General features: G+C 34.4%; 1 pseudogene; it reads right to left on the bottom strand.

Moving 5' to 3' along the window:
- Positions 1-3,117: 3,117 nt before the first annotated feature.
- LOC121763347 lies at positions 3,118-4,234 on the bottom strand (annotated as a pseudogene).
- Positions 4,235-8,378: the final 4,144 nt, after the last annotated feature.

The raw sequence follows: 8,378 nt of genomic DNA, 5'->3' as shown, positions 1-8,378 counted from the left end.
CCTTTTATACATATTTTGGAACCTTTTTCTACATAATCTTTACAAAATTATCAAATATGTTTAATACAGAAACAACTATCATCATGCCAAACAAAGAAAAAATGTAATCAAATCTTGCGAAACTACTCTCTAAAACCATGTAAATTCTACGTATATCAACCATATAATCACATTATCAACTATCAACATATAAAGAAATAAATTACTTCGGACAATATCAAATAATAACATCTAGCATCATAGGATAGTTTAGCATCTGAAGATATCATTGAGTATCATATGATATCATTTAGCATCACACACCACGTTATTGTGCTCGGTCTCGAATCATGAGTACATAGAGTGCTAATCGAAGGATCAACATGGGGAGAACAAAGGCTTTGAAGATTCAATATTTGTATAACATATAGTTGCATAATCTTAAGTCTATTAGAGCACCCGCAACGCGTGCCGTTCCGTCGGAACGGTTTCGCCGCGGAACGCGTTGCGGCGCACCATTCCGCTCCCATTCCGTTCCCATTCCGTGCCGGGTGCCGACGGCACGTAACGCGGCACGGCTTGTGCCGCCATGCGCTGGGGCGACGTGGCGCTCCCCGCTTCGTGCGTGCTTCCCACTCGCCGGCCCGCGAGTGGGACACGTCAGCAGATTACGCAATAATTAATTTTTTTTAAAAAAAATTGATTTTTAAAAAAAAATTTAACGGTAAGTTTACTGTTTTTTAAACTTTTTTTAAATTTTTTTTTATTTTTATTTTTATTTTCTTATTCTATAAATACACCTAATTTATTACATTTCACACACAACTACACATCTACTCTTCCTAAATCAACATCAATTCCTCTCCAATTTTCTATTTCAATCTCCTTCACAAAATGTCCGGCGACGGGAATTACGGCGGTGGCGGCTCCGGTGGGTGGGATCTCAACGCGTTCGGCGATTGGGAGACCATGTACAACACACTTGGTGGTTCCGGGTCGTCGACGCCGGGCCTGGTGGAACGCCCAATTCACGGCTTGGTGGAACGGAATTGTGCATATGGCAGGACTACTTGGTCTTCCTCCTCCCCCTAAACCTCGACCGCCTCCGGAGGATGATTCGCCGGCGGAGTAGTTTTTTTATTTTCCCACGTTTAATTGTATGTTTTTTGATTTTGTGTTTTTTATTTTTTTAGGATTTTAATTGTGTGCTTTTTTTATTTTTTTTAAGTTTAAGTTGAATTTTTTTTTAATGTTGTGTGTTTTTTAATAAAGTGTGTTTGTTTTTTATTAAAGTGTGTTTATTTAAATTGAATTGGGTTGGAAATAAAAAAAAATGAAATTGAATGAATAGTAATTTGAGGAACGGTTAAGGAACGGAGGGTTGCAGGTTCCGTTCCTTAGTTAAGGAATGGAGTAAAAAAGTACAGTGGGGCCCTCAAATAGTGGTTTAAGGAACGGTATAGGAACAGCGTTGTGGATGGCCTTATAAATTATGATTGTTGCACATGTTTTCTAGCATATTTCAGCCTCTGGTGGGCCTTCCCATAGGCCTTTTTAAGTCAAAGTATCACTTTTTTTTCGTACAAAAGTGCGGCTAAATGTGAGGCCTTACATATATCCTTACTATCAGAATTGGAAATAGAGAAACTAAGTTAAAGAAATGCTTTTGCACAGCACAATTCAGCTAAGCCAAATTGCATTTTCTTCTCCCGTATTTATTTATCCGCATAATGCATGGTTCTTCTTGCATGTGTGTCGACTATAGGGCACTAAATGCAGCCACAGTCCATGATAGGTTTCACATCCCTACATCGACGAGTTGTTTGGTGAGCTGGTGTTGCACATCATTTCATAAAGCTTGATTTGAGATCTGGATATCACAAAATTCGGATGAGATAAAAGGATATTTACAAAACAACGTTCGGAACTCATGAAGGCCATTTTGAGTTCTTGGCGATAACACTTGTTCTCACAAATGTATCATTTACTTATCAGACGTGCATGAACCATTTATTCTCTCTATATTTGCGAAAGTTTGTCATTGTCATTTTGGTGTACAATGCAACTCTAACATTGCACTTGAAGCATTTCTATCGCAGTTTTCAAGGATTTGGAGGAGCAAAATTTTGTAACAAAAATTACTAAATGCATGTTTTGTCGCCAACCAAAAATATTCTCACCTATTTATTGTATATTTATCTCTTAAGTGACATCTCATTTTCCACTAATAAATTTTCAACTACTTTTTCTTTCTATAACTCTCTCGCTTTACCAACTTATACATGTCATTCACTTCTGAACTATTTTTTTGGGTCGAATGTAATCCCACCGTCTTCCACTAATAATTTTTCAACTAATTTTTCTTTCTATAACTCTCTTGCTTTACCAACTTATACATATCATTCACTATTGAACTATTTTTTTGGGTCGAATGTACTCCCACTGTCCCATTGAAATAGACCATATTTCCTTTTTTATCCGTCCCAGAGAAATAGTCCATATCTATTCGTGAAAACCTTTTTATCCTTCTTTTTCCTTTATTATTTATGACCCCTACAACCCACTACACAATTTCAACTACTTTTTTCTCATTCTCTCTTACTTTACCAATTACACATTAAAGCTCATGTTGATGCCAAATGTTCTATTTCTATGGGACAGAGGGAGCATATAGTTTTGTGTAGAACTGTAGGGAATAAATTATGCGAAAATACTTTGCGTTTTATAAATTGAATGTCGATTGCATAATATACGCAGAAAAATAGTGAATTGGTAATTTATGAGAGTTTTATACCTCTAAAGTTGAACATGTAACAACATATGAACTTTTGATCATTGCCATCAATGGAGAATACGCACTCTTGGATTCGGATGAGATATTGTGCACACACAAACTAGTCACAAAGAATCACCCAGTCTTGGTTAGTTCCGGCCCAATTCCTTGCGTAAAAATAACATTAGTAGTTGTTTGAGCAAAGTAAACTAAAAATACAATTAACATTTTATCAACACAATGGTGGTCGAGTTTCGTACAAGAAAAATCCCCGAAATATTATTGAATTGATAGAGTTCCTTACACACAATAGCAAAGGCGAATGACACATTTTACCAAAGAATAACTGATTGAATAGAATTGACAATTAAAAAAGAAGAAGATCTAAGCTAGTATTTGATTGAGTCTATTCCCTTCATTATTACAATGGTTAGGATTGTTATTGCATGAAAACAAGAGTCTCGCTAATCTATTTCTTTGATCAACTCAAGACTTGATATTAGCAACATCTTTATTAGACCTGTTGTACTTCATATGGCTCTTGACTAGTTGGCCAGCTGCGATGGCAGACATGAGAGACAATTCTCCTGCAAGAACTGAGCCGGCGACAATGGTGGCCAAAAGGCGGGCGTTGGATCCAGGAGCCTCCTTATTGGCTCCCTTGACACCGAGAAGATTGAGGCAAGCGGACTGAGAGGCGAGTTGAGTCCCACCACCTACGGTCCCAACCTCAATACAAGGCATGGTGACAGAGACGTGAAGGTCCTTGCCATCGTTGACAGCTTCCATCATGGTAATGCAGTGGGAGCTCTCAATGTTCTGTGCTGGGTCCTGTCCGGTGGCTATGTAGATTGCAGAGACAATGTTGCTAGCATGAGCATTGAAGCCGCCAAGAGCTCCAGCCACGGCGGAGCCAGTGAGATTCTTAAGCATGTTAAGCTCCACCAAGGAAGCAACATCAGTCTTGAGCACCTTATTGACAATGTCTCCTTGGATTACGGCCTCACACACAACTGACTTGCCACGCCCTTCAATCCAGTTGACTGCAGCAGGCTTTTTATCGGAGCAGTAGTTTCCAGAAATACCCATGACATCCATATCAGGGAACTGGTTGGTAAGGAAGTCCAAGGTGTTTTGAACACCCTTAGAAACCATATTCATTCCCATGGCGTCGCCCGTGCTGCATGAGAATCGAATGTAGAGATTCTTGCCAGCGACGGCGCACTAGAAGCTCTGCAGCCTTCCAAATCTGCTGGAGCTGTTGAAGACAAGGGAGAGGGTCTCAAAATTAAGAGGATCTTCAAGGAAAAGCTTAAGCTCAGCAGCCCTCTTGGCAGAGCCGAATCGGACGACAGGAGCCCTTGTCATGGCGTCTCTGTAAAGGGAGCTGGTGGCCCCTCCAGAGGCATATATAGCCTTGCACCCTCTGCTGGTGCTGGCTACCAAACAGCCCTCAGTGGTGGCCATTGGAACCGAGTACTCACATTCATAGTGTATTTTTTTTATTTTAATTTTTTACTTCCTAAAATTTTTAGCGAAAGAGAGAGAATGAAGATATGACATAAAGTGATTGAAAAAAGTGAAGTGAATAATATAATTTTAGGTACTCAAACTATAAGAAAATATCATATTTAGTACTAGAGAGAAAGATAAAGAAAATATCAAATCTAGTACCTAGATATGAAAGTCCAAAAATGCCTTTTATGCCTTGGGGGCATTTTTGGTGCAAAATTATGATGAATTGTGAAAAAGTATCAAAATTTAGATTACACCCTAGTTAAGGGACTACTCAAGATATTTTTAAAGTTTAGGTGTCATTTACGTACAAAACGCATAGTTCATGGACCATTTGCGTAGTTCACTCTTATCTAAATAAACAAATTAAAGATTATGCAAGTCATGTATCAAAATGTCGGATGCTTAATTTGAGGGGAAGTATCTTATTAAATTAAACAAATTAAAGATTATGCAAATCATGTATCAAAATGTCGGATGCTTAATTTGAGGGGAAGTATTGAAAGATATGTTTAATTTATAATAATATAGAATTAGATTTATTTAAATTAGCCACACCTTATGTATCCATATATTTTATATAGATATGTAGTAGGATTAGGATTATCTTTTTCCTATACAGAGGACACATGATGGTATGAGAAAATCCATTATTGAGTAGAATGTAGTCTTTATGCTTTTCTAGTCTTTTAATTTTTGTATTAATATTTTATTTTCTGCATTATATTTTCTAACAAGCGCTTTTTTACCAATCTATTTTTCGAAGTTCATGTATGGCATTGCAACTGTTCACATTCTTTTTGCTATCTTGATTTTGTGGATATTTATTCATTTCTTCGAGAAGATCATATAAGAGAAGTCGATGACATAATCACCATTTGCCTCAATCCATCCATATATTTCATATAATAAAGGTTATGTTTGGTTGGTGGGAAAGTAAAGTTGGCAAGGAAAATGATTCCTGGGAAAATGAATCCCGGGAATATGATTTCTAATAACTTTACTTTCCCGTGTTTGGAAAATATCAACATTTGAAAGTATATATTTGATTTAAACACTAAACTAAAAATATACTTATCATTTTTTATTTATAAAAAAATAATAATACATATTATTTAATAAATTATTAATTACAAATGATAATAATTATATTATTTTATTTATTATTACGATGGATAGTTTAAATATGCATTATACATCATAATATATAATAATATAATAATAAATAAGATTATTATTATTATTATTATTATCATTATATTTACTTAATTTTTAATTGAATAAATTTTATAATTTAAAATTTCATTACAATTTTATTGTTAATTACTAATTTATAAATTAATAATTATTATATTATTATAATTATTTAATTATTTAATAAATTATTATTATTATGATAATAAAAATAAATATTAATATTAATAATATAGTTATAATTATGATAATTTGAATTATTGTTATTTATTATCCTGAAATTAAGTATGGTTTATACTTTTAAATTATTTTTAAAACATTGTAATAAATAATAAGAATGATGATGATGATGATGATGATGATGATGATGATGATGATGATGATGATGATGATGATGATGATGATGATGATGATGATGATAATAATAAATTGTACTATATTGCATTAAATATGTAAGAATCCTAAAACTAGGAAAAAGAATACCTAAGAAAAGTTAAGATTCAGAATCCTGGAAAGTTGTACTAACTTTCCTTATTTCAGGATTTTGATTACTTTCCCAGTTTAATTAAAAACGAAAACAAATACAAGATTTTAAAATTTAAGGAATCAGATTACTTTCCCAGACAGAATCCTAGCAACCAAACATGACCAAAGTGTAAAGTATTTTCTGTCGGGGAATTAAGAATAAATTACCTTTTTATATTCATCAACGTAAACCTTTCAACTAGTGGTGAACGTAATAGGCCGGAAGTGGCTGGCCCATATTAACTCGCGTACTCAGCTCATGGCCCAAAAACAGAAAAATGAAAGACTGCATGAAAATACTTCGTCCGTCCACAAAATATTATCCATATTTAACTTGACACGTGTTTTTAGAAATGTGAAGAAAAGTGAGTGGAAAAGTTAGTGGAATGTGAAACCCACAATTATATATTAGTTTAATAATAAAATGCAAGTGTAACAAATTAATAGAAAGTGTGCTCTATTTACCAAAAATGAAAAAAAAACAAAGTGGACAATATTTCGCGGACGGACCGAAATAACAAAAGTGGGCAGCATTTAACTTATGGAGGAAGTAAGTCATTTCCAATTTCAACGCACAATTACTAATGATCCAACAGACTAATCCAGATTCGGTCTTAAATTTGTGAAAAAGTTTCATAATTCACTACGGTTTGTAAATAAATAATATTATCTCCATCCTAATCTAAATAAAATATTTCATTTCATCTTAAGATTTAGGTAGTCTTAACTTTAAGGTAAGTAGAAAGATAATAAAGTGAAAATAGAAATGTTTGCAAAATATGTATATAAATTAAAGCGAGATATTTAAAAAAAAATCACTTTGAATGAGACGAAAAAGGTATAGTTATTTTTGCAATTGAGCTTAAAGTTTGGGTATAAATCACAATTATTTTATTAGAAATTAATATAGAAAAGTAGGACTAATGCTCCCCTAACTTTTTCTCCACTTTTTATTAAGTAGTATATTTTTAAAAATTTGTGCCAAGTTAAACGATGCCAATTAATTGAGAGCTGAGGGAGTAATTTGTTATCATAAAATAATTGACGGGTTTTGGATAGTGGAAACTCAATCTATTTTAACACTCTACGTAGCTACAAAACTTCTATTATACCACTTCCGGCGACTCTAAACTCAGCTTTAGTAATAGAGAGTGCAACAATATTTTGCTTCTTACTTTTTCCATATCTCCAAATTTCTTCCAACATAGTTAAATATCTTGCAGTTGACCTCATATCTTGGATTATCAGTCCAATTGGCATCATTGTATTCAAGTATCTCCAAATGAATATACTTTTAAAATATAATTTCATGACTATGTGCCTTCTTTTGGTATATGATGATTCTCAGTGCAGTTTCAAGATGATTGGGTGATGCATAAACTGACTCATCACTCCAACAAGACAACAACATAAGAAATATCGGAGGGCATGTTTGATAGCCCAGAAAATCCAAGAAACAGGCCCATTTCCTTGTTTTTTCCCATGCTTTGATACACTTTCAACTTTTGTAAGAAAGCCCGCAAAAAACTTCAGCCCGACAAGTGCCCAAGAGTGTATACCAACTTATCTGTGGAAACTTATCTATGTTTCAGCCGTAGCTTATTTTCCATTGCATCAAGAAATAAAATTGCCTTCCAAAATTAGCCCTCCTTGACTTTGCTTTTAACGCTGAAACTCTTTCTTCCATCTTCTTTCTCTCTTTCTCATTTGGGCAGATTCACAGCAAACATCAACTCGTCCCTTTTTCTCTTTGACTTGCAGTCAGATTTGCAGCATCAATCCATCTTCTCTTCCCGTTTTCTCTCAGATTTTCGGACACCACACGATTGTAACACATCAATTTCTTTTTTTACGCGAATTTATCTCATTAAAATTGGCCTCTTGTTTTGTGCAGCCCTATTTGGAAGATTTACACACAATCAAAGGTTTTCTTCTTCGTTGAAGAACTCTATTTCGGTCGATTGGTGAAATTATAGCTCAAATATCATTAAAATTGGCCTCTTGTTCTCGATGGGTATCCTTATTAAAACTCAAATATCTTGATTTCATACCTGTTTGCACAAAATTCGGCGGGAGTCTTCGAGCTGCTGTTGCTGGGAGGAAGAAATGAGGAGGAAATTATATATTCTAGGGTTAAAGTGGTATGTTGGAGAAAAGTGGTAAAGATTGAGGGCAATAATGTCTGCACAAGGGAGTATTTGGTGTTTCTGGCCATTTCAGAAACTAAAAAAATGCCTCTTATTTTGTATCAAACAAAAACCGAGAAACACACTTTTCTCAATAATTTGGTTTATTTTCTTAATAATTTGGTTTATTTTCTCATTTTGTTTCTTCTCTTGGACTTTCCTACTTATGTTATCAAACATGCCCTTAAGGAAAAGATACACTATTA

This window comes from Salvia splendens, chromosome 14 (genome assembly GCF_004379255.2).
Source record: "Salvia splendens isolate huo1 chromosome 14, SspV2, whole genome shotgun sequence".
Taxonomy (NCBI): Eukaryota; Viridiplantae; Streptophyta; class Magnoliopsida; order Lamiales; family Lamiaceae; genus Salvia; species Salvia splendens.
The sequence above is the reverse complement of the archived record's forward strand: the minus strand, read 5'-3'. Positions and strand labels throughout refer to the sequence as shown.